The sequence below is a fragment of the Hypanus sabinus genome, chromosome 1, assembly GCF_030144855.1.
Source record: "Hypanus sabinus isolate sHypSab1 chromosome 1, sHypSab1.hap1, whole genome shotgun sequence".
In the NCBI taxonomy this organism is placed as follows: domain Eukaryota; kingdom Metazoa; phylum Chordata; class Chondrichthyes; order Myliobatiformes; family Dasyatidae; genus Hypanus; species Hypanus sabinus.
Genome location: NC_082706.1, coordinates 125,409,670 through 125,436,661, shown reverse-complemented (window position 1 = coordinate 125,436,661; position 26,992 = coordinate 125,409,670). Strand labels below are relative to the sequence as shown.

The window sequence follows — 26,992 nt, the reverse complement described above, 5'->3', positions numbered from 1 at the left end:
CAAGCCATGGTTTGGGCAACTGAATGCATAGAGTTCATTTTTTAATGTTGAGAATATAACTATTTAAGAAGTCATCCTCCCACTTTCTGTTCTCAGTCTGCGGCAGTATTTCAAGATAATTCAATGTAAACTCGAAGACCGGCATTTTAAAATTCTTTCCTTGTCCCTTTTGCCTTTTCCTTCACCATATTATTTGAAAACAAAACACATATCCTTGTGACGTTAAGGATGGGAAAAGAGTGTAAAGGGGAAACTTAAATCATTATAATTTTTGTCAGGTAATATTCTGTTATTATATTGCATTGATTTTTTCACAAAATGTTGGCTTTGTATTTTAGAATCCTTTCTACAATAAAAATAGTCCAGCACCATTTGGTATTTCGCGGTGAACAACAGCAGACTTCCGGGACTATTTCGTGTTATGCTTAATAAAACTCCAACACAATTTTCATTTGCCAGTTTTGGGCTATACAGTAGAATAACAGACGTATGTTAAAAGTCCCAGTGAGTTTAAAGGGATTGCTAGAAATGAGGCTTTGACGAGTTTAAAGCGAGTGTGGGAAACATGAACCTTATTTTAAAGGAAAAATGAATGATGCGGTTTATACTGATGGTGCCAGTTTAGGAGTGTTGCTGCAATAATTGGGGATGGGGAAGCAGAATCACTGAATATATTAAAAGCATAGAATGAGGCACATTTGATATGGTGTCCATACCAAGATTAAATCAGGCATGATTTTAGTGAAGAAGGAGCAACCTTTTTGAGGAAGAATGGTTACTCCTCTTAAATTTTGTTCAGATTTCCATGGATAATTTAATTGTCATTTGGATTTACCAACAAATATAAATACCCCTTCCAGTTTATTTACAAGACAGGACAATTATCTTTTTTTATTGCCAACATTTCATAAGCTGGATTGATGTTGATTGAAGTGAATGAGTGTGGAAATATTGCATGGGCTAAAAGCTGCACAGAGAACTGTAAGATTTAACACTTCTGCTTGCTAAACCCCATTGCACTTTTTCTTGGTTGCCAGGCTGTTTAAAGAAGGAAGGGAAAGATTGCAGAAGCTCTAACTACAATTTTGGTAATATGAGTGGACCAGAGGTTTGCAGGAGAGCTATTGCTATATTGTTGCTTAAAAGGGAAGAAAATATTAACAGGCCAGTTTAAATTTGGTACCAGTGAAATTATTGAAATTCATTCTAATAGACAAGAAGCTGTGATTTATGAAAGCACAGAAAAATTAGGACAATTGAGATCAACTTGTTAAAGGAAGGGAGTATTTGAGAAACTTTCATGCTTTTTTCCTGTTGAATTACAATAAAATTTTAATTATTTGTTACCCAGCTATTCATAAGTTCTTATGGTTCAGTGTTTGACCCAATAGGTGATGTTTCCCATAATCTTTTACTGCTCTCCAGGATGCTAGTTCCCTCATTCCATTTAAACTTATTGGAAATTTTATTATAATAAAATAGGGCAGCCAAAACTGAATTTAAAGTGTGTTGGAGTATTAATTGGAATGGCATTTAGCATTCTGGATAATCTGCATGTTCAACACCAACAAAGTTCTCTGTGTGCTGGATTATTCTTGGGCACCAATGAGGTCAAATGAAAGGCCAAATGTCTTATGAAGTCTGCATGGAGATAAGATTCTGCATGGTGGTCTTTTCAAGAAATAAACCTAAAAAATCCAAAGGAGAGTGGCAAATTGAGTTCAGAACAGCTCGATTTAAAAAAAAACTGCATTACAGGAATGATATAACCATGCCAGGGGAGATTTCACAGGAAGTTTATGAGGATGTTCCATGGGTTGGAAAATAGCTTATTGTCATTTCCTCACAATTGTTCTGTTTCATTTGAAACAAAGGAAGCTGATAAATGATTGATAGACTTAGCTAAAATTATGATGGATCTGGGTAGGATAAACGTGAAGGTCCTATTTCTGTTAGCAGATGGCTGAAAAGTCAGCAAAACGTAATCTTAAAGCAATTAGTAGGAAGGTTAAGAGGGGAGAGGAGAAAACATTTTCTTAACAAGAGAATGACAGAAATATCACATTTATAAAGTACATAGCTGGGATTTGTGCTTTATTTAGAGCTGTGTACTGCTGGATTTAGACCTATCCTGGCACATTGGATGGAATGTTCCCTTTTGATGTAGATATTCAGTACCATAATTTACATCAAGCTATGTGAAATCTGATTTGATGTATGTGATTCAGTTATTGGAAGATTGTCTCTTCAGAAAAGAAATAGCATACAAAGGTTAGTTGAGAAATTTTGCCTGTGTGAGTTTCTATGTGCAGTGATGGATTATCTGCATTTTCACCTTTGTGGGTCGACTCACCATCAATACCTGATCATTGCGATGTGTGTTTCTTAGTTTGTCATGCTGATTTGGATTCTTGATAACAATATGTGTACAATCAGTATTATAGTAAAGGGAGTTACAGAGGCATGAGAGAGGAGCTGGCAGAAGTTGATTAAAAGGGGACAGTAGCAGGGATGATGGCAAGCCAGCAAGGCTGGAATTTCTGGAGCATTTTAGAAGGTGCAGGATAGAAACATCCCAAAGAAGAAGTAGTATTCTAATGAGTTTGAGGCAACCAAAGTTGACAAGGGAAGTCAAAGACAACATAAAGACAACAGAAAGGTCATATAATATGGTTAAAAATTAGCTTTTAAAAACCAACAGGGGGATTTCCTGGTGGTGGCTGATGGAGTAGCAGCAATCTGCTGTGCTCAAATTATCAAACCAAATTCAAATTATCTTACCAACTCAAATTATCTTACTGTATCCAACCTGTCTTGAAACCTCCTTTTTAAGTGTGATATTTTTTTCCATTATGGCTACATCAAGGAGTGGCAGAGGTACTAAAAAGGATGATCCCCCTGCTTCTTTGGATTCTATTATGGATTTGCTGCAAAGTCGTACACGAGAAGCCTCTGAGAAGTTTCAACAATTCAGATCTGAATTTAAACAAACAGGGTAAATTGGATTCTATTCAGCAAACTCTTAATGAACATGAAAAACGTATAAAAAATAATGAAACAATGTTGTCATTTCTGGAAACGGAAGTGGATGAACTGCAAAGCTTTGTGAAAAGCAATCAAAGTCCAATGAAAAGCTAAGTCAGAAGATTATCAACATAGAAAGTTGAAGTAGAAGTAATAACCTACAGGTTCTGGGTCTCGAAGAATTAATCAAAGGTAATCATCCTATGGAATTCTTTGAAAATTTACTGCAAAAATTATTTCTGGAAATTTTGGCGTCTTTGCCTATGATTGACAGAGTACACAGGTCCCCCATATTTCGTTCTCCTAACAGAGATGGACCAAGATCCGTAATCATTTGCTTTCATGAATTTAAAACAAAGGATCTGTTAATATACGAATCTCATTGAAGAGGCATGATACCCTATTGTGGCAGCAAGATTAGAATCGTGGAAGACTATCCGCCGGAGGTTATGCAGGAACGTGCTAAATTTCAAGAAATTATGGTCGAATTTTTTAATAAGGGATTTAAACCCTCCATTCGATATCCAGCCCATCTCAGAATCACACTTAAAAACATGTGCAAATGTGATAATCTACATTTTTTTAGCTGTTGGAATGGGCTTTGTTTTCATTCGTCTTTTCAGGCTAAATCTAGAGGAGTTTCGATTCTTATAGATAATACACTTTCTTTTGTCCAACATAAAGTAGTCTCTGATACTAATGGACGTTTTGTTACAGTTTCAGGAAAACTAGATAATAAATTAATAATATTTGTCAATGTGTATGTCCCCAATATAGATGATCCAGGATTCTTTAAACATTTTTGTTTCTAACAGATCGGAGTCTTTATTTTTTGGTGATGGGAGGAGACCCAGTCTTAGAACGATCATCTTCTAAACCAGCGTCTCTTAACAAATCAGCTTTGTTTAGTCAATCTTTTTTATTGAAATGGGGTATTGTTGATATTTGGCGTTTCTTACATCCTTTAGATCAGGAGTACTTGTTTTTTTCCCATGTTCTTCATACATATTCCAGGATTGATTTTTTTAAATTGATAGTCAAATGATCAGTTCGTTCCTGTGAATATAAAGAAGTTGCTGTTTCAGATCATACTCCTGTATTTCTATCTTGAAATCTTCCTGGTATTCCTCAGACAAACAGAATCTGGCGTTTTAATACAACTTTGTTATCTGATAAGGAATTTTTAAAATTTCTAGAGAGGCATATTATTTTATTTTTTTGAAGAAAATAGAAAGGAAGAGACTTCTTTTTTTTAATTAGTTTTTTAATACATTTTACAAATTAAAAAAACCCCAAATCAGAATGAGGAACATTAATACAGTGCAAAATTAAGCATACAATGACAATATGATACAAAGAAAGAGAATTTTAAAAAAAAGCACCTAAATTGAAGACAAGTAAACTTAGTATCCTCCCCCAACCCCACAACACAATAAAAAAAAACTCCAGACCAACCATAACACAATATAGAGAATATAAATCAGGACAATCAAACTCCCAGACTGTGAATACACTTAGCAACAGAGGATAATAATGCCTACTACCAGGAAAAAAAAGGGAGCTGAAAGCAAGGGACTGAAAAAAAGAAAAAAAACCCTAGTCAAGAGGAAGGTTATGAAAGTACTCGATAAAAGGTCCCCAGACCTTATGGAACTTTAAATCCGAATTAAGAACTGAATAATGGATTTTTTCGAGGTCCAAGCAGGCCATAATGTCGTTAAGCCATTGAGCATGAGTGGGCGGGGCAACATCTCTCCATCTAAGGAGGATCAAGCGTCTAGCCAGGAGAGAGGCAAAGGATAATATTCAGCATTTGGTTGGACTCAGAGGTAAATCTGTCTCGCCCCAGAAACCAAACAAAGCAATTAAGGGGTTTGGTTCTAGGTGCTGATTCAGAATATATGATAACGTAGTGAAGACATCTTTCCAAAATTTCTCCAAGCTAGGACAGAACCAGTACATATGGATGAGAGAGGCCACGCCCCTCTTGCATTTATCACAAAGTGGACTAATGTTAGGGTAGAATCGAGATAGTTTAGATTTAGACATATGGGCTCTATGAACAATCTTAAACTGTAAAAGGCAATGGCGAGCACAAAGAGAGGTTGAGTTAACTGATTTGAGAATCGAGTCCCAACTCTCATCAGATAAGGAGATATTTAAATCCTGCTCCCATGCCATTTTAATTTTATCCACAGGGGCCCGTCGTAAGGCTGCTAACTTATCTCGAATAATTGATATTAAACCTTTACCTAGTGGATTAATGGAAAGAAATAAGCCCATAGCATTTTTCGCAGGCATTTCAGGAAAGTTAGGAATTAAAGGAGCAATAAAGTGTCTAATTTGGAGATATCTAAAAAAAAAATGAGCATTGGGCAGATTGAACTTAACAGAGCTGAAAAGAAGCGAAGCGATTATCAATGAAAATATCTTCAAAATGCCTAATGCCCTTCCTATACCAAACATGAAATGCTGAATTGTACGTAGTAGGCAGAAAAAGGTGATTAGGTATGACAGGGCTGGAAACGGAAAAACCATGGAAACCATAGCATTTCCTAAACTGAGCCCATATACGCAAAGTGTGTCTAACAAGAGGATTAGCTATTAATCTGGACAGACTACTAGGGAGTGCAGAGATAGATAGTTCTTTAGTGGAGCTCAACTCCATTGCCACCCAATTAGGGCACTCGGGTTGGCCATGGAAAAAAGACCAAAAGGTAGCACAACGTATATTAGCTGCCCAATAATATAAACAAAAGTTAGGTAAAGCCATGCCACCCTCTTTTTTAGGTTTTTGGAGATGGATTTTACTAATTCTAGAGCGCTTATTCTTCCACAGATATGACAAAATAATAGAGTCTAAGGAGTCAAAACAAGATTTAGGAATAAAAATTGGGATAGATTGAAATAAGTATAAAAATTTGGGGAGAACATACATTTTAACAACATTAATACCACCTACCAAAGACATAGATAGAGGTGACCATTGTACCAGACTCTGTTTTATAGTATATGAAAGATTGGCAAAGTTTTCACGAAAGAGATCTTTAAACTTCTTTGTGACTGTAATTCCACGATAAGTAAATTGATTATGGACTACTTTAAAAGGGAGATCACGAAATGTTAATTTTTGTGCTTCTTTATTAATTGGGAAAAGTTCACTCTTATGTAAATTAAGTTTATAGCCAGAGATCTGGCTAAACTGGTCAAGAAGTGAAAACATTGGAGGTAAGGATGTAGACGGATTTGAGAGAAAGAGTAATAAGTCATCAGCATAAAGAGAAACTTTATGCTCAACACCCCCTCTCCAAATCCCGGTCGATTCAGGACAATTTTGAAACGCTATCGCCAAAGGCTCTATAGCCAAATCAAAGAGAAAGGGGCTTAAAAGGGCATCCCTGATGGGTGCCACGTTTGAGATTAAATACCTGGTGTAAAGGGGGTTTCTTCTTTTTTCTTTGTTACTGTGTATGTAATCAAAAGGGCTTCTTTTGTTTTGTTAAAAGCAGGAATGTTTCTTTGTTGCGAGAGAGTGCTGGGAGAATTGTATTCCTTTGTAAACCAAATGGGGATTAATGTTCTTTCTTCTGAGTATGTAAGCTTTTGTTGATGGGCTTTTGGGGAGATCGGCGCGAGGGGGTTGAGAGAGAGGACGCAATGCTGTAAGCTGGGCGAGGATCGGACCCCAAGCGGGGGTCTGAGGCCGGGAGGTACTCTGAGGAGGGGGGCATGAAGCTAGATGTGCTTGGTTGACCACTCGGAGGGTCCTGAGCTGTGAGTCGAGGAGTTTGGAGGGGATCGAATGGTGGCCAGAAGACTTCAGAAATTGAGCTCCTGGCGCCTTTATTTTTTCTCTTCATATATACCGTATCGTTATTAATCACTTAGTTATAGTAACCTTTATAAATTGTACTCATTTAATCACATATGGTGTACTGTCTGTTTTTGGGCGAGGCGGGGACATCACACAGCATCCACACCAGCTGATTACCCAGTTTGGCGGGGCCGAAGGCTGCTCCCCCCCTAGACGGAAACAAGCTGAGCTAACCCCAGGCGACCCAGGGGGTTACATTGTGGGGTGCTCGTCCGGGGTTGATTTCTGTGGAAGCTGTGTGATCACCCTCTTTAAATTGTGTCTGTGGCGAAGAGCTGGTGTGCCTTTGTGGGTGTGCGATTGCTGGTTATCACTGCGTGTGTGTTGGGTGGGGTGGCTGCTGTTGGTAGCCTGGAGATCGTTGTTTGAGTTCCGACTAGTGCTGACGAAATGGTGGTGGGACCATGGGTTGTCTGTACTGTTTGGAGAGTGAGGAGTGACAGGTTGGGATGTTTCAGCAGTGGTGAGCTCCGCCCAGTTGTTGGAATAATGTCCAGCCTTAAAGGGGCGGAGGCGTGGGCGGAGCGGACCCCTCAGTTGTTGGGTGAGTGGCAGTGCTTGGCTGAGGAAAAGCGACAGGGACGGGTTGAAAGTTTGAGTCGGCGGACTGGTGACTTTGTTAGAACTGTCGGGCGCAATTACCTCGAGTGACAGCTGCCAGTTCTGGGAAAGTGTGGGAAAATGCGTGTGGTTTGACTGGAAGTCAAATGCAGCAGCTGGGGGGGGGGGGGGGCAGATAAATTGCTTTTGGTGCCAAGGGGATCTGCCAAGGGGATCAGTTGTTCCGTTGATTCGAGAGGCGTCGGGAAACTTAGAGGAGGCCCAGTGGGGGAACAGCTTGGGGTCTCTGGGGGAGCAAGTTCCCAGCAATGTACCAAGGAACTCCCAAAAGGAACAGACCCTATTCCTGAAGGCTTAGAGGGGCCATGTGCACAGGTGTTGTTACGGATGGATGGAAGTCAAGTTAAAGCCATCCTCAGCACCGGGGCGCCGGTTAAGTTGCTATACAGTTTGTTTTATAACCGTTATTTGAAGCATTTACCCTTGACGACATTGAGGGCACTGGAGATTCGGGTTACCAGTGCCGGTGATCATCCAGACGACGGTTGTTGGTCAGTGAAAATGGAGTTCTTAGAGGCAAATGTGGAGGAGACTGAGGTTCATGAATCGTTAATGCTGATGTGTCCGGACCCTGTTGAGACGGGCAGCGTTTCTGTTCTAGAGAGAACCAATATCCTGCTGGTGCGCTTGGGGGCCTGCCCGGAGGAGGCGGGTGAGCGCTGTTTGGAGGCATTGTTGATGCACCCAGAGTTTCGAGCTGCTTGTGCGGACGTATGTAGCAGCATTGGGCCGATACCAAATTCAAACAAGAGCCAGTGGTGGTACGGCCTGGGGGAAGTATCTGAGGGTGAGACCCTCTTAGTGGACGCTGCGAAATACCACAAGGGAGGGGAGTTGACTGCTGAAGACACCTCGGGGAGAGAGAGAGGTTGCGGCGACTGGCCCCTACAGCCGTGGAAGCGTGTGTGTGGATTATAGTGTGCTGAAGAGGCGCACTGTCAGTGACCAGAATATGGCCCTGAGGGCCGAAGAGGCAATGGCCTATCTGAGTGGTGCGATGTGGTTTAAGGTGCTGGATCTGAGGAGTGGATGTTGCCAGATCCCGATGAGTGTGGCCGACAATTAGAAGACGGCCGCTATAAATTCCCTAGGAGTCTTCGGGTTGGAAAAGATGCCACAGGGCATATCTGGAGCCCTTGCAACCTTCCTGCGGGGCAGGTGGAAGACCATAGGGAATGTGGAGGCGTTTGGAGTTTTGGTGTATGTGGATGATCTCTTGGTATTTGGATTTGCCTCAGGAGAATATGAAGTGAGGTCATTGCAGGAGCAGCTGAGAACTACCGAGTTAAAGTGTTTTCTGGACACATGCCAGGGCTGGCGAAGGTCACAGCTCGTGAGTGACTGTCTCTACAGAATCAAGTTTGAAATGAAGACGGAGAGACTGGAGAAAGTGATCTGGAACCATTCGGAAGACTTACAAGTTGGAGAGAATGAAGAAAGTTGTCTGACTGGGGGCAATAGCAAACTGAGAACCTGGAGAGGGGAGTTTGCGGAGGTGAAGAAATTACAGACAAATCTCAGAAGAGAGAAGCGGAAGCTTGAAGGGTACCTGAAGATGACCATTGACAGTTCAAATGAAGTGCAGTGAATACTGAACAGGAGGCTGAAGAGACTGCGGGAGCAGTGCAGGCCACGTGTTTCCGTTTGGAGAAGATCAAACAGCAGGTACCGATCACAGAAATGAGGAAGAATACAGATTCGATGGATGATGTGCTGGATGTGTGGTACATGCTGCCTTTTGCTGACTTTCCCTCGATTGAGGAAGAGACCTTTGGCCCTTCTCCCATTGAGTCAGGTGTAGCGGGGAAGGTTAGCTGTGTGCAGTGTGGGGCATGAGTGAGAGGTTGAGAGAGGAGTTGGTAGTGGGCCCAAGGTATCCCCAGTTGTGCCCGAGCCTGAAGGGTTTAGTTGAGGGGGTATGGAGGTCTCAGAAGGGTTAGGGAACTCCCAGATAGTTGGCCTAAGTAGCGCCTGAGGAACAGGGCATGAGGTTTACTGTGTGGGGAGGAGATGTCACTGTTTGTGCTTGGGTTACAGTGTGTTGGCAGGAAAGGTGGCGAGTTATTTAGTAGTCATGAGGACATGACTTTTATTTGGTGGGGGGAGAGTGTAAAGGGGGTTTCTTCTTTTTTTCTTTGTTACTGTGTATGTAATCAAAAGGGCTTCTTTTGTTTTGTTAAAAGCGGGGATGTTTCTTTGTTGCGAGAGAGTGCTGGGAGAATTGTATTCCTTTGTAAACCAAATGGGGATTAATGTTCTTTCTTCTGAGTATGTAAGCTTTTGTTGACGGGCTTTTGGGGAGATCACCACGAGGGGGTCGAGAGAGAGGATGCAATGTTGTAAGCTGGGCGAGGATCGGACCCCAAGCGGGGGTCTGAGGCCAGGAGGTACTCCGAGGAGGGGGGCATGAAGCTAGATGTGCTTGGTTGACCACTGGGAGGGTCCTGAGCTGTGAGTTGAGAAGTTCGGAGGGTCCTGAGCTGCGAGTTGAGGAGTTCAGAGGTGACCAGAAGACTTCAGAAATTGAACTCCAACGGTTGTGCACAAAGTGGTTTGGACTTTGATAAGTTTGGCGCCTTTTCTTTATTTTTTCTCTTCATATATACTGTATTGTTATTAATCACTTAGTTATAGTAACCTTTATAAATTGTACTCATTTAATCGCATATGGTGTACTGTCTGTTTTTGGGCGAGGCGGGGACATCACACAGCATCCACACCAGCTGATTACCCAGTTTGGCGGGGCCGAGGGCTGCTCCCCCCTAGACGGAAACAAGCTGAGGCGGCCCAGGGGGTTACACTGGGATTTCTGAAAATTAGTTAAAACAGAAGCAGTAGGACACAGGTACAGCAATTTGATCCAAGAGATGAAACTTTGACCGAGGTCAAATTTTTCTAAGACTGCAAAAATGTAGTTCCACTCTATACGATCAAATGCTTTCTCCGCATCGAGGGAAATAACACATTCAGGAATCCCAGTTGGGGGTGAATATAAAATATTAAATAAACACCAAATGTTTAAAAAAAGGGAGACGGTTTTTAATGAAACCTGATTGGTCATCAGAGATAATAGAGTGAATAACGGTTTCTAATCTATAAGCCAAAACTTTAGCTAAGATCTTTACATCAACATTGAGCAAAGAAATCGGCCTATATGAGGAACACTCTGTTGGGTCTTTACCCTTTTTTAATAGGAGAATAATAGATGCCTCATTAAAAGAGGGTGGCAATTTGCCGTAATTAAACGAGTCAGATAATACTGAAAGTAAATGAGGAGAAAGAAGTGAAGAGAATGATTTATAAAATTCTACAGGGAACCCATCAGGTCCAGGAGATTTCCCTGAGGACATTGCAGAAATTGCAAAAGATATTTCTTCTGATGATATAGGCGCATTAAGTTTGACTTTAAAATCAGATGAAAGTGAAGGAATATTCAGATTATTTAAAAATTGATCAACAGAGATATTGTCATTCAAAGATTCAGAGGAATAAAGCCGAGAATAAAAATTTTTAAATGCATCATTAATTTCTAAATGATCTGATGTAAAGTCTCTGTTCTCCTTCTGGATCTTTGTAATATGTTGTTTGGCTTTGGAACGCCTCAGTTGATTGGCTAGAAATTTACCAAGACTTATCCCCATGAATGTAAAAGCGACTCTTGCTTTCGAGAAGTTGGCGTTCGACAGGTTGAGTAGACAGAAGATTAAATTTAGTTTGGAGTTCTACACGCTTCTTGTATAGTTCAGGGTTCTTAGTTTGAGCATACAGTTGATCCAATTCTTTAATCTGGTTAATGAGGTCTAATTGGTCTGCACAGGATCTTCTGTTGAGATTTGCTGTGTAAGAGATTATTTGACCCCTCAGATATGCTTTCATGGCATCCCAGACAATCTGGGATGACACTTCAGGTGATGTATTAGTGTTAAAATAAAAGGTTATCTAATCCTTAATAAATTTTAGAAAATCATCATCCGATAATAAAGTTGAATCAAACCGCCAGTGTTTATTCCTCTGAGGAAGACCAGGAAAGTTTAAAGAGAGAGTAATTGGGGCATGGTCAGAAGTCAATATACTCTGATACTCACAAGAGTAGGCAAATGGAATAAGTTGGTTATCGAGTAAGAAATAGCCAATTCTAGTGAAGGTATGGTGAACATGTGGAAAAAAAAGAATAATCTCTCTCAGTAGGATGAAGGAAATGCCATATATCAGAGATACCAAAATTAGAGAGAAACGATTGAATAGCTAAGGCAGATTTAGTAGGTGATCTGGTAACAGAGGACGATCAATCCAGATTAGGATCTAACCAACAGTTGAAGTCACCACCCAGTATAAGAGAGTATGAGTTTAAGTCTGGTAGTGAGGAAAAAAAAGTTCAAAAAAGTTAACATCATCAAAGTTGGGGGCATACAGGTTTGCTAGTACAACTTTAGTGTTATATAGTTTATCAGAAACAATAATAAAACGGCCATTTGTATCAGATATTATGGAGTTCAAAAGGAATATTTGAGTCAATAAGGATGGAGACCCCCCCCTAGCTTTAGCGGCAAAGGATGAATGAAAATGCTGACCCGCCCACTTTGACAGAAGCCGGGAGTTATCAAAACAACGAATATGAGTTTCTTGAAGGAAAGCAATGTCAGCTTTGAGTTGTTTAATATGCGAGAAGACCTTCCTCCTTTTAACAGGGTGATTCAATCCCTTTACATTCCAGCTCACGAATTTAAGTGCACTAGCCATTATCAATTACTAATGCATAAAAGGCAGCAGGCATATGAAAAGTCAAGCAATACAATAGCAGTCTGGGAGCAGAAATATAAACATAGATTCGTAAAATCAAAACATAAACATGTCCTGAGCAATAAAGAAAAACAATAAATACAGTGAATGATGTTGGAACTGGAAAACTCATCCCACCCACACAACCCAAAACTAGACGGCTACCAAAAAAAGCAGCTGGATCTACCAAAAAAATTAACCCAAATATAACTTCCAGATCTGTGTCATTAACAACAGTTCCGTATAAATATTATAGCAAATAGTAACTAGTTTATGCACTAGAAAACATAACTACAAATTGGAACATGTGCAGAAATATAAAACTTAATACAGAGAAAATCGGAAGAAAACCAAAACTAACCTATCCGCGAAAAATTATGGAAGAATAAAGAAAGAAAAAGGGGAAAAAAGGAAGAAAAAAAAAAGAAAAAAAAAGGAGGAAGGGGAAAATTATAGATTCAGGAAGAGTACTTATCAACTATTTACAGAGAGGAAAAAAATCAAAAATTAAAAAAAAGTGGGAAAAAAAAATAAAAATAATAAAAAAATAATCAGCAGTTAAACTGTGATCCAACAGGGAGGCCTTCAATAAAGACTTCAAATCTCCACAATTGAACTCTATAGATAAAGTTATCCAAGAATAAGATAGATTACACAAGTACTATTTAACATCCATAGGGAAACATTAAGCACAGAATGTCTATTTAAAAAAAGACACACCAAATCCAGGGAGAGATTGTCAACAGCCCTTAGAGTTACAGTAAATAATGACTGAGTGATTCAAGTGAAGTTCGAGTCCGGAAAAAGTAATTTTACTACGAGAAGTACTTATCCACCATTTTAGGAGTTCCGATCGGGTTCCGAAGATGGCTGGATAGCCGGAAGACTTGCAACAAATGCCTCAGACTCCTTCACTGACTTAAACCACTTATATTTTCCAGTACTAAGCGTGATTTGTAAATCGGCAGGATTGCGAAGCGAGGGTCTAAAACCACAATCAAAAAGCACTTTCATTACGCCTTTAAACTCAGCGCGCATCTTTAAGATCTGAGGTGCAAAATCCTCCACAAAGCGAATAGCTGTGTTTTGGAAAGTAAAAGTACCTCTGCGACGTGCCTCCATAATCAGACGGTGTTTTACCTGGTATTGATGAAAGCACAAAATTACCGGTCGCGGGCGGGAGCCCAGAATTCCAGGGGGAACGTGGACCCTGTGTGCCCTTTCGAGCTCAGGCGGGTTCGGAAGCAAATCTTTCCCGAATATCTCTCAGAGAAACTCGGCGAAAAACTTCACAGTTGATCCCTGTTCGGTGGCCTCTGGCAACCCAAGAATTCGAAGGTTACAGCATCTGCTCCGATTTTCGAAATCCACCATTTTGGAAAGGAGTTTATTTTTTTTCTTCTAGGCTGGAACAGAGAGTCTCCAAGTATCGAACACAACTTTCTAAATCTTCAGAAGTCGAATTGATGCGAGATAAGTGTTCAGCATGTTCGTCCACTCTATCATTGATCCAATCCAGTTTGGTTTCCAGCTGTTTGAAAGCGGTTCTAAATTCCTTTAAAATATCATCATGGTGCTGATCCAGCGCAGTGAGGGTCTCAGAAGACAGAGCGGCAACTTCCTTTCTCCCGGTTTTAGAACTCTTAATAGACATTGTAAGGTAGATGTGTTCACCGGCAAGTGAAAGAAACCAAATAAAGTTCCTAATTAAGGTTTAAAAAATGGAGACATTTAGTGCAAAGATAGCGAAAATAACAGAACAAAAGTTTGGAGCAGCTAAGCAGTCGCCATCTTACCGGAAGTCTGAAAGGAAGAGACTTATAATCTTATTGAATGGGACACTTTCAAGGCCTATATTAGAGGACAAATTATCTCTTATACTGTGAGTGTCAAGAATAAAGCTAATAAAGAAAGAATTGAACTAGCCAATCAACTGAAACAATTAGATCAAAAATATGCTATAGCTGCAGATCCTGTTTTATATAAAAGACGTGTTGGAAGTTAAAACTAAATATGATCTTCTGTTAACATATCCAGTTGAAACCCAACTTCTTAAAGATAAATCTCAATTTTATATTCATGGAGATAAATCAGGTAAAGTATTGGCCAACCAATTAAAAACTACTGTAGTTGAATGACAAATTAAAGAAATTTACAAAACTAATGGTGATAGGACAACTATTCACTCTGAAATAAATGATATCTTTAGAGAATTCTATGCTAAACTTTATAGTTCTGATTCCCCGGAAAATAATACTGTAATGAACAATTTTCTAGATCAAATAAATATCCCTGTACTTTCTGCAGATAACTGTAAACAGATGGATCCACCCATTTCTTATGAGGAAATTGCCGAGGCTATATGTTCATTACACTCTGGGAGAGCTCCAGGCCTAGATGGATTTTCTGAAGAATTTTATAAGGCTTTTTCTTCATTAATTATACCGCAGTTACATTTAGTCTTTTTGGATTCTTTCAAATTGGGTAGCTGGCCTCAATCTTTCTATAAAGCCTCTATTTCGCTTATTCTAAAGAAGAACAAGGACCCAACTGAATGCTCTTCATATAGACCAATTTCATTACTCAATGTTGATACTAAAATCCTGGCTCATAGGATTGAAAATATCCTACCTTCTATTATTTCTGATGATCAGACTGGTTTTATTAAAAACCGACATTCCCATTTTAATATACGCCGTGTATTAAATGTTATTTACTCTCCATCCCAGGAGTTATCGGAATGTGTGATATCCTTAGATGCTGAAAAGGCCTTTGATTGTGTTGAATGGAATTATTTATTTAAAACCTTAGAAAAACTTAATTTTGAACCAGATTTTATTAATTGGATTAATTTACTTTATTTATCTCCTTCACCCAGGTTGTTACTAATTTTCAAAATTCCAAACCATTTAAACTTCATCGTGGAACTAGACAAGGCTGTCCGTTGAGCCCTCTGCTCTTTGATCTAGCTTTAGAATCTCTTGCCATTGCTTTTCAAGAATCTAATGATATTTGTGGTATTTTAAGGAGAGGTATTACTCACAAAATCTCGCTTTACGCAGATGATATATTGCTGTTTATCTCTGACGTTGAGACCTCATTACCTTGCATACTTTCTTTACTCTCCCGTTTTAGCCAGTTTTCAGGATATAAATTGAACCTATGTAAGAGTGAATTATTTCCTTTTAATAATTTGGTATCAATTAATACTAATCTCCCTTTTAAAGTTGTAAGAAATCAATTTACTTGGGTGTAACAATTACTAAGAATTAAAACACCTGTTTAAAGAAAACTTTCTTACTTTATTGAATCATCTAAAACAGATATCATTAATTTGTCACCTCTTTCAATATTGCTGATCGGACGAATTAATCCTATTAAAATGAATATTCTACCTAAATTTATATATCTTTTTCAGATTTTACCCGTTTTTCCCCTAAATCCTCTTTTGACTCTCTTGATTCTATATTATCCTCTTATATTTGGAAAACTAAACATCCTTGTTTAAATAAAGTTCATCTTCAAAAATCTAAAAAGTTTGGAGGTTTAGCCTTGCCTAATTTTAGGTTTTATTACTGGGCAGTTAATATATGATATCTTATGTTTTGGCTATACTATATTAATCGTGTAGGTTGTCTGGTATGGGTTTCTTTAGAAGCTAACTCTGTTAATAAATTTTCTATTATACCACACTGTGGCAGTTTTGGTCAGGATGGTTTCAATTGTGCTTCTGTAGAAATTAAGCACAGCTTTTGTGGGAGTTTGGCCTGTTTCAGCTTTCTGAGGAAGAAGGGTCTTTGCTGTGCCTTTTTTACAAGCAGTGAGGTGTTGGTGGTCCATGTCAGTTCTAGGGAAGTATTAATGAGGGAGGGAAGAAATGATGAACAAACCTAATAAGTATTTTTCCTCAGTCTTCACTATGGAAGACACCAGCAGTTTGCCAAAAAAATTGAGAATGTCATGGAGGCAGGATGAAGTGTAGTTGCTATGACTAAGGAGAAGGTCATTTGAAAGCTGAAAGGTTTGAGGGTAGATAGGTCACCTGTACCATGGAGTTCTGAAAAGGTAGCTGAAGAGGTTGTGGAGGCATTAATAGTTATCTTTCCAGAGTTATTATATTCTGGAATGGTTCCAGGGGACTGAAAAGATGCAAATGTTGCTCCATTCTTTAAAAAAGGGGGGACGTCAAGTGATGACGTAGGATCGAGACGCTGGAACCCAGCCCTCCCGTAAAAAAGTTAATAAATTAATGTTTAAGTGTAGAAAAGTTAATTAATACTTTTTTAAGGTTACTTATAAACTACTCCGGATTGTTTTAAGCTATGCCTCATAAACAGAGGACGAAGAAAACTGCTACCGCGAAGACCGCTCAAGTTGGAACAGAATCAAGACCTACTTCTACCGAAGAACCGCGGACTCAGGTACAACACACCACCGGTGAAACAGAAAAGGAGACTGCGGCAGCATCGGCCATTTCTAAAGGGAAAGATCAACGAGAACTGCGCAAGCGTAAAGGAACGAGCATGCGCAAAAGAGAGCAACCAGAACTACAAAACCCAGCAACGACTGAAACCGACAGTGAAAGTGAGTCTGAGAGAGAGCCGGACTCTCTGGAAAAATCAGACGAAGATGGAGATGAAAGTTCCTCTGAAAATACAAAAAAGACTTTGAGGCAAATAATGCATAGATTACTAAAATTAGAAAAAGTAATTAAAAGTAACCAAAAAGTAATTACAGAAAAAATAACAAATATGGAGGCTATGTTTGATAAAATGACAAAGAAACAGGAAAAAATGGAAAAGAAAATTACAGATTTGGACGTCAAAATGGAAGAAATGGAGGGAAGAATGAAGAGGATGGAAGATGATAATGATGCCTGGACATCAGAAAGAAAACAACTCGTGGGAAAAATTGATAAACTTGAAAATTTTAGTAGACGCAACAATATTAAAATTGTTGGACTTAAAGAAGGTACCGAAGGAGAAGACCCAATAAATTTTTTTCAAAAATGGATTCCTGAAAAATTGGAAATGGGAGAAGAAACTTTAATTGAGATTGAAAGGGTGCACAGAGCCTTAAGACCAAGATCTCAAGATGATCAAAATCCGCGATCAATTTTGATAAGATGTTTAAGATACCAGGATAAAGAAAAGATTTTGAGGGCGGCTGCCCAGGATGCTAAAAGAAGAAAAGGTCCGTTGATGATAGCTGAGAAACCAGTTCTTTTTTATCCTGATATAAGTTATAACCTTTTGAAGAGAAAGAAAGAATTTAATCCAGTTAAAAATGTTTTGTGGGAAAAAGGTTATAAGTTTTTAATGCGTCACCCAGCAACACTGATAATTTTTTTGGAGGAAGGAAAAAGATTTTTTTCTGATTATCAAGATGCGGAGGTGTTTGCACAAAAACTTTCATCTCTTCGTTAATTAAAAGTAGAGATTTCTAAATGTAATGGTTAAAGACGAAGACAGAGAAAGCAAATGGAACTGATGGACATTTAAGGACGATATAAGGGAGAAAAGTAATATTTTAGAAATATTAATTGAGAATAGTATGTTTTTTTATATATATATTTTTTATGTTGCGGAGGGGCTGGGGAGCTTTGAATCGGTTACTACGGGATTCACGTGTGTAATCATGGCGATTGCCATGACCCATACAATAGAGGGGGGTAATGTTGTGTTTCCTTTCTTTCACAACATTAGTAGGGGGGTATTTTGTTTTTTTACTTTATTTTCTATTTTTCTTCTATTCTTTTGCCTGGATGATTGGTGGGGACACACATAGCAACATGGAGACTTCTAAAAAGATTTCCCAGGATACAATGAAAGTTGAAAGATTAGGTATTATTATAGATTGGAGTAACATAAATAAAAATAATGACTAATTTATTGAATTTTTTAAGTTTTAATGTTAATGGGCTTAATGGACCAATAAAAAGAAAAAGAATTTTAACGTACATTAAAAAAATGAAAATAGATATAGCTTTCTTACAAGAAACTCATTTAACGGATATAGAACACCAGAAATTAAAAAGAAACTGGGTTGGAAATGTTATTGCAGCTTCATTTAACTCAAAGGCAAGAGGAGTTGCAATTTTGGTTAATAAAAATTTACCAATTAAAATACAAAATGTATTAATTGATTCGGCAGGAAGATATTTAATTATACATTGTCAAATTTTTTCAGAACTATGGACTCTTATGAATATTTATGCACCAAATGAAAATGATGTAAAATTTATACAGGAGGTCTTTTTGAATTTGGCTAATGCACATGATAAAATATTAATAGGTGGAGATTTTAATTTTTGTTTAGATCCAGTTTTAGATAGATAAACAAAGGCTATTACAAAATCAAAAGTAGCAAAATTAACTCTATCATTGATGAAAGATTTAAATTTGATTGATATATGGAGAAGAATCAATCCAAAAGAAAGGGATTATTCATTCTATTCAAATAGACATAAAACATATTCAAGGATAGATTTTTTCCTATTATCAACAAATACTCAAGATAGAGTGAAAAACGTGGAATATAAAGCAAGAATATTGTCTGATCACTCTCCTTTAATAATGACAATGACAATGATAGATAAAGAGGAATCAATTTATAGATGGAGATTTAATTCAATTTTACTAAAACGTCAAGATTTTTGTGATTTTATGAAAAAGCAGATTCAGTTCTTTTTAGATACAAATTTACATTCAGTTGATGATAAATTTATATTGTGGGAAGCAATGAAAGCATATTTGAGAGGTCAGATAATAAGTTATACTTCTAAAATTAAGAAGGAATATATGATAGAAATAGATCAATTGGAAAAAGAGATTATAAAATTAGAAAAAGAATCTCAAAGAAATATGACAGAAGAAAAACGAAGACAACTTATTAATAAGAAGTTAAAATATAATACACTCCAGACATATCGAACAGAAAAAGCAATTATGAGAACTAAACAGAGATATTATGAATTAGGTGAAAGATCACATAAAGTTCTTGCATGGCAGTGAAAAACAGATCAGATTTCTAAAACAATAAATGCAATTCGAACAAAAGTGAATGAAATTACTTATAAACCTCTAGAAATTAATGAGGCTTTTAAGAATTTTTATTCTGAGTTGTATAAATCAGAATCAAAGAATGATGACATTAAGATAGAAGAATTTTTATCACAAATAACTCTTCCAAAATTAAATACAGAAGAACAGAAGGGATTAGGTATGTCTTTTACATTGAAGGAAGTTGAAGAAGCTTTGGGATCACTTCAAAGTAATAAATCTCCAGGAGAAGATGGTTTTCCACCTGAATTTTATAAAAAGTTTAAAGATTTATTAATTCCTCCTTTTATGGAGTTAATATATCAAGCGGAAAGAACGCATAAACTTCCAGAATCTTTTTCAACAGCTATTTTAATAGTATTGCCAAAAAAAGACAGAGACCTTTTAAAACCAGTATCATGTAGACCTATTTCTTTATTAAACACCGATTATAAAATAATAGCAAAAATCTTATCTAATAGATTATCTAAATGCTTACCAAAATTAGTGCATATGGATCAAACAGGATTTATCAAAAATAGACAATCGGCAGATAATGTAACTCGGTTATTTAGTATAATCCATTTAGCACAAAAGAGGGAGGAAATGAGTGTGGCAGTTGCTTTAGATGCAGAAAAAGCATTTGATAGATTGGAATGGGATTTTTTATTTAAGGTATTGGAAAAATATGGATTAGGAACATCATTTATAAAATGGATTAAAACCTTAAATACTAATCCCAAAGCTAAAGTAGTGACAAATGGTCAAATTTCAACATCATTTCAGTTAACAAGATCAACTCGGCAAGGTTGCCCACTGTCACCTGCTTTATTTGTGTTGGCAATAGAACCACTAGCTGAATTAATTAGAATGGACCCAGATATTAAGGGTTTCAGAGTTAATCAGGAAGAATACAAGATTAACTTATTTGCTGATGATGTTCTACTTTATTTAACAGATCCATTACATTCACTACGCAAATTATCTTATAGACTAGAAGAATATGGGAAAATATCGGGTTATAAAATAAATTGCGATAAAAGTGAAATTTTACCTCTTACTAAAGGAGATTATAATCAATGTCGATTAATAACTCAATTTAGATGGCCAGCAAATGGTATAAAATATTTAGGTATAAGAGTTGATAATGATATAAAAAACTTATACAAATTAAATTACTTACCACTTTTGAAAAAAATTCAGGAAGATCTTGAAAAATGGATGGCATTACCAATAACATTAGTAGGTAGAGTAAATACTATAAAAATGAATATATTCCCTAGATTACAATATTTATTTCAATCATTACCAATACAATTACCCCAGAAGTTTTTTCAAGAGTTAAACAAATATGTGAGGAAATTCCTCTGGAAAGGTAAGATGTCAAGAATATCGTTGGAAAAATTGACATGGAAATTTGATCTAGGAGGATTACAACTTCCAAATTTTAAGAATTATTATAAAGCAAATCAACTTAGATTTATTGCATCCTTTTTCGAGAAAGATAAACCGGCATGGATTAGAATAGAATTAGATAAAATAGGAGAAAATGTACCAGAAGATTTTATATACAAATGGGAATCTAAATGGATACGGGAAAAGAAAGAATCTCCTATATTAAAACATTTGATTGATTTATGGAATAAGATAAATGTTGATGATGAGACAAAAAAATCTTTATTAGCAAAGAGATCTTTAATTCAAAATAGACTTATTCCTTTCACAATGGACAATCAACTTTTATATAATTGGATTCAAAATGGGATTAGATATATAGGGAATTGTTTTGAAGGAGGTATATTAATGTCATTTGATCAATTAAAGAATAAATATAAAATATCAAATAACACTTTATTTTGTTACTTTCAATTAAGGGCTTATTTAAGAGAAAAATTAGGTCAAACAATGTTATTGCCGAAATCTAATGAAATAGAAATTTTAATTCAAAAAGGAAATATCAAAAAATTTATATCTTGCATGTATAACTTGATTCAAAGACAGGTAACTAAACAAGGAGTCCATAAGTCAAGACAAAAATGGGAAAGTGATTTGAATATTAAAATTGAAGAAACAAATTGGTCAAGACTATGTCTTGATAGTATGACAAATACAATAAATGTTCGGTTAAGATTAGTGCAGTATAATTTTCTACATCAATTATATATTACACCACAAAAAATAAAAAAATTAAATCCAAATTTATCGGATCAGTGTTTCCGATGTAACCAGGAAACTGGTACTTTTTTACATTCGACATGGTCTTGCTCTAAAATTCAACCTTTTTGGACAAATTTAAGATTTTTACTGGAACAAATTACAGGAACACAATTTCCTCATAATCCAATATTATCTTTACTAGGTGATACTGAAGGGATAAAACCGAAACTCAAACTAAATAAGTATCAGAAAGAATTTATAAAAATTGCACTGGCAGTAGCCAAAAAAGCTATTGCAGTTACTTGGAAATCGGATACACATTTAAGTATAGATTCTTGGAAGAAAGAAATCTATGGTTGTATTCCATTAGAAAAAATTACTTATAATTTAAGAGATAAATATGAAACATTTCTGAAAATTTGGAGCCCTTATTTACAAAAGACAGGATTAAATATATAGATGCTCTGAAGATGAAACAATTGGTTATTAGGGGAAAGAAATAAATATACATATTAAAGTTATTACGAATTCCATGGAGCATGTGGAGATCTTCCAACAACCAGGCACTCTTTCTTTCTTTCTTTCTTTCTTTTTTTTTCTATAGGGCAGTTAGGGGGGAGGGGTTAAGGGGAGGGGGTAAGGGTTATATATATTGTTTTTTCATACTTTGTAACCATTTAAAAATGCAATAAAAAAAAGTTTAAAAAAAAATAAAAAAAAGGGAGGGAAGCAAAAAAAAGCAAATTGAATTGACTTCATTACTTACATCCTTCATGTGCATGAGGAGTAAAAAATATTTACGTTATGTTTCTGTCCACATATGTAATGTGTAATTTATAGTAATTTGTAATAAATAGTATGTACAACAGGACAGTCAATATAGCATAGAAATACAGTTGTGTCAGCATGAATTAATCAGTTTGATGGCCTGGTAGTGGAAAAAGCTGTCCTAGAGCCTTTTGGTTCCAGCTTTTATGCTGTGGTACAGTTTCCTGGATGGTAGAAGCTGGAACAGTGGTTGGGTGTGAATTGGGTCCCCAGTGATCCTTCGGGCCCTTTTTACACATCTGTCTTTGTAAATGTCCCGAATAGTGGGAAGTTCACATCTACAGATCCACTGGGCTGTCTGCACCACTCTCTACAGGGTCCTATGATTGCAGGAAGTACAGTTCCCATACCAGGTAGTGATGAAGCCAGTCAGGATGCTCTCAGTTGTGCCCCTGTAAAAGTTATAGGCCAATTAGCCTGACTTAAATGATAGGGAAGATGTTTGAGTCTATTATTAAGGATGAGTGTTTGGAGTATATGGAGGCACATGATTAAAATATTCCAGAGTCATCATGGTTTTCTTAAAGGGAAGTCTTGCCTGACAAAGCTGTTGGAACTCCTTAAGAAAATAACAGACATGATAGATAAGAGAGAGTTAGTGGATGTTGTGTACTTGGATTTTTAGAAGGCTGCACATGAGGTTGCTTAACAAGATGAGAGCTGATGGTATTATAGGAAAGATACTAGTATGGATGGAAGATTGACTGATTGGAGGAGGGCAAAGAGTGGGAGTAAAGGGGGCCTTGTCTGGTTGACTGCCAGTGACTAGAGTTGTTCTGAGGAGGTCATTGTTGGGACTACTTCTTTTCACATTAGTTGTCACTGATTTGGATAACAGAATTGATGGCTTTGTGACCATTTTATGGATGATATGAAGATAGGTGGAGGGGCAGATAGTATTGGGGAAGTAGGGAACCTGCAGAAGGACTTGTACAGATTAGGAGAATGAGCAAAGAAGTGGCAGATTGAATATAGTGTAGGGAAGTGTGTGGTTGTTGGGCTTGCTTGCCTATAACTGCTGAGACCCAAAGAGGAGATAACCAAAGCCAGAACATGAAATAAGCCTTTATTCAGTAAAACTTTGCAGCTACAAAAATCCTAACAATGCATCCCGAAGCATGACTATTTAAGTTGTTTACCCAAGGACAATTGAGACATTGTGAGGAACAATGATGAATCAGTGAAAGTCAGCCTGGAACTGGTTGTCAGCCAAATAATAGGCATTGGTTGTTTTGGCTCCCATAATGCCTCTTCCTTGAAGCTGATTACCTGAAGATTTGAGCCGAGGGTTGATTAGGATTGGAACAACCAACTTGCACTAGTGATCAGTCTTCCTTAGTGGTTGCAGGTTTTCACTTTCTTGTTGCAACGTTGCAATGTGCTAGCTTTGTTGGTTGGTTTGTTCCAAGATAAATTGAACACTTCCAGGAGGCGATGAAGGTCCAACTTTGTGTTTGATGGCCTGCCCGATGAACCTGTTGTGCCTTTGAGAGCATGTGGCTGCAACTGGTTGATGTGGTGATACTATGGATATTCGTCTATGATACCTCCATAGAGCACTTTCCTTATTTTGACAATCCAACCTGGTACCCAGCAGTCTTGCCCATTGCAATACTGTCTGGCCTAATTGCACCTGTGAGCTTAAATGATTTTACTCATTGACCAAAGTCTGTGTGGCTGCATTTGTGCAACTGACCATCTGCTATCTTGGATGTTGGACACTGGCAGCATTGCTTCCAATACCTTGTGCAGTTTTACTCCCAAAAACATTTAAGCTGGAGACGACTTCTCGACTCCTGGGTGTGTTATAAATCGTTATGTATGGAAAATGTGTTAAGAGCCTTGGCCAATGTTCCTTCCTCTCTTCATTTCCTTCTGCCATTTGACTTCTGAATGATCTATGAACCCCTTGCTATTTCTCTTTTATACTGTTCGTTTATTTTTATTATGACTCTAATTTGTTGTGCCTGTACTGTACTGCTGGCGCAAAGCAGCAAAATTCACGGCTAATATCAGTGATGATAAACTTGGTGCTGATGATAAGGTTACAGATTGTGTCTGTAATTCTGAATGTAATTCTGGGGATGCTTGTGTCCAAAGATTACCTCTGGGTGCCCAATTTTGTGCTGTCACATTTGTTCTGAATCTATCCTATTTAGTCACAATATCACTGAAGGTCTACTTACTGTGAGGGTGGGATATTGTCTCTACAAGGACTATATAATGGCTATTCCTACTGATACTTCAGGAAGTAATGCACCTGCAACACTCAGAAGGATTGTGATATAATATGATGTTGGCTGAAAAGTTATTTTATGAATGTGGTTGTGTCAGCTTATTTAATAAGTAGCTGAGGCAGCCGTTTCAGTTTAGACATATCTGTATATGAGGAATTTACAAGTGCAGAGCATCACTGCTGAGTCTACGTTTCGTCTTACTGTCATTTCATGCAGAGGTTTAGGTACGGTGGCATTCACAGTCAGGGATAAGGGAGATGGAAGAAAGAAGGAAAAGCATATTTTTGAAGTGAGGAAAATTGGAGAAGAAGAGGTGACTATGCAAGGCAAAGGAATACATTAACTGGATTAATGAAGAAATAAATATTGGATCTGGTGGATGTTAAAATACCGCAATCTTTATGTAAGATGTTTAACTTAATGTTGGGTCAAGAAAAAAGATTCAAAGATTAGCAGGAAGTTTCTATGATAACTGTAATACCACCCCCTACCCCGAACTCTAGGGAATTCTTGGCTTATGATAAGTAAAACAAGCATCGAAGCATCGTTTTCATTGATATAGAAAAACTTAAATCCTTCTATCAGTAGCATGTGGAAGCCCTACATAAATGACTAAAGGAGTTCTTGATGCTCCAAACTACCCACCTGCCAACCTCATCAGGTATCTCCTGGCCTATCAGTGGAAGACTTAGTGGTTTTCACATTGGCCTCATTGATTACCTCAGAACCCATAAGAAGTTATCCTTCATCCTGAGGGACTGCTTAAGAGGAGAGGGAAAGATATAGGGTCAGAGTATCCTTGAAATTGAATTCCAGATGGCCCCCGTTTTCTGAACGTTTGCTTTACGTCACCTCACTGTTATGAAAGACCTACATTAGTTACCCGTTTTCACTTACAGAAGTTGTTTTCACTGTTACGAAAAATGGCAGTGTGCGCCCCGAGCAGCCAAGCTCCTCTCCCGGAACTGCATTCTAGCTGGCATTGCTTAAACATGTGCCTGTGAGTATCTGTGCTTTATGTCAATTTATTTTGTGCATCTGTTAGCAAGATGAGTTCAAAGGTATCAGAAAAGCCTAAAAGAGCTCGTAAGGGTGTTACACTTAGCGTAAAACTAGACATAATTAAGCATTTCGATTGTGGTGAACGAAGTAAGGACATTGCCAGTGCGTTGAACCATTCGTACTATTTATAAGCAGAGAGAAAGAATCTTGAAAGTTGTGGATGTTACTGTTGGTTCTGCTCGTAGCAAAGTGGTCTCTTTTAGACAGCATCCAATAATGGATAAAATGGGAAGTCATCCCTTTTGCCAATCACCTGTCTGGCTCTCAGCTTCACCCCACCCCCTCCTGCTTTCAAATCTCTTACTATCTTTCCTTTCAGTTAGTACCTGACGAAGGGTCTCAGCCCGAAATGTCGACAGCGCTTCTCCCTATAGATGCTGCCTGGCCTGCTGCGTTCCACCAGCATTTTGTGCGTGTTGTCTATTGCTTGAGTGGATTGATGGGTGTACAAAGCGTGGTGTTCCATTAAGTTATCTTACACTTAAGGAGAAATCAATCAGTCTTTTTAATAAGCTGAAACAGAAAACACTGGATGATGGTGATGAAATTGTTGCGAATGTGGAATTTAAAGGTAGTCATGGATGGTTTGATTGGTTTCTGAGGCGAGGATAGCTTCATAGCTTAAAGTTTACGGGAAAGAGTGATTTGGCTGATACTGAAGCTGCCAGAAAGTTCCCAGCAGAACTGAAGAAAATAGTTACAGAAGGTGGTTGTTCATACAAGCAAGTGTTTAACTGTGACAAAACTGCAATTTACTGGAAAAAATTGCCAAGCACCCCAACCTCCGACTCAGCCTAACACACCATCATCAGTGTGCTTGCTGTCTTCCCGATTCTGGTAAGTGAAACTACACTATACATACATTATTTCTACTTTATATGGAGGGTTATGGGCTGAGTGCAGGTCGGTGGGACTAGGTGAGAGTAAGCGTTCGGCATGGACTAGAAGGGCTAAGATAGCCTGTTTCCCTGCTGTAATTGTATGGTTATATAGGCTGTGTATTTTTATGTGTTATTCGGTATGATTTGTTATTGGGTATTATTTGGCAGCTTCATAGCTTAAAGGTTACTGGACAGGCTGCTTCCGCTACGTAGTGAGATTTTCGCTACGCTAGACAGTGTTGCAATGATTGCAGAAAAGTATTTCTACTTTATATAGTATAATCATATCATTCCTGCTTTTACTATATATTGCTGTTTTTTTAGGTTTTATGTGACATTTGGCATGATTTTGTAATTTATTATTTGGATCTGGGAACATTCACGAATTTTTCCCATATTAATAAATGGTAATCGCTTATTCACTTTACGACATTCTGGCTTATGAGCTGTTTCATAGGAACGCTCTACCTTTGGATAGCGGGGGAAACC

The 26,992-nt window shown here is 37.7% G+C and overlaps 1 protein-coding gene across 4 annotated transcripts in view; it reads left to right on the top strand.

The window, feature by feature from the left end:
* dennd3a (DENN/MADD domain containing 3a) overlaps positions 1–26,992 on the top strand; it is a 132,829-nt gene that overhangs the window by 718 nt on the left and 105,119 nt on the right. The gene's annotated exons all lie outside the window — the stretch shown is intronic.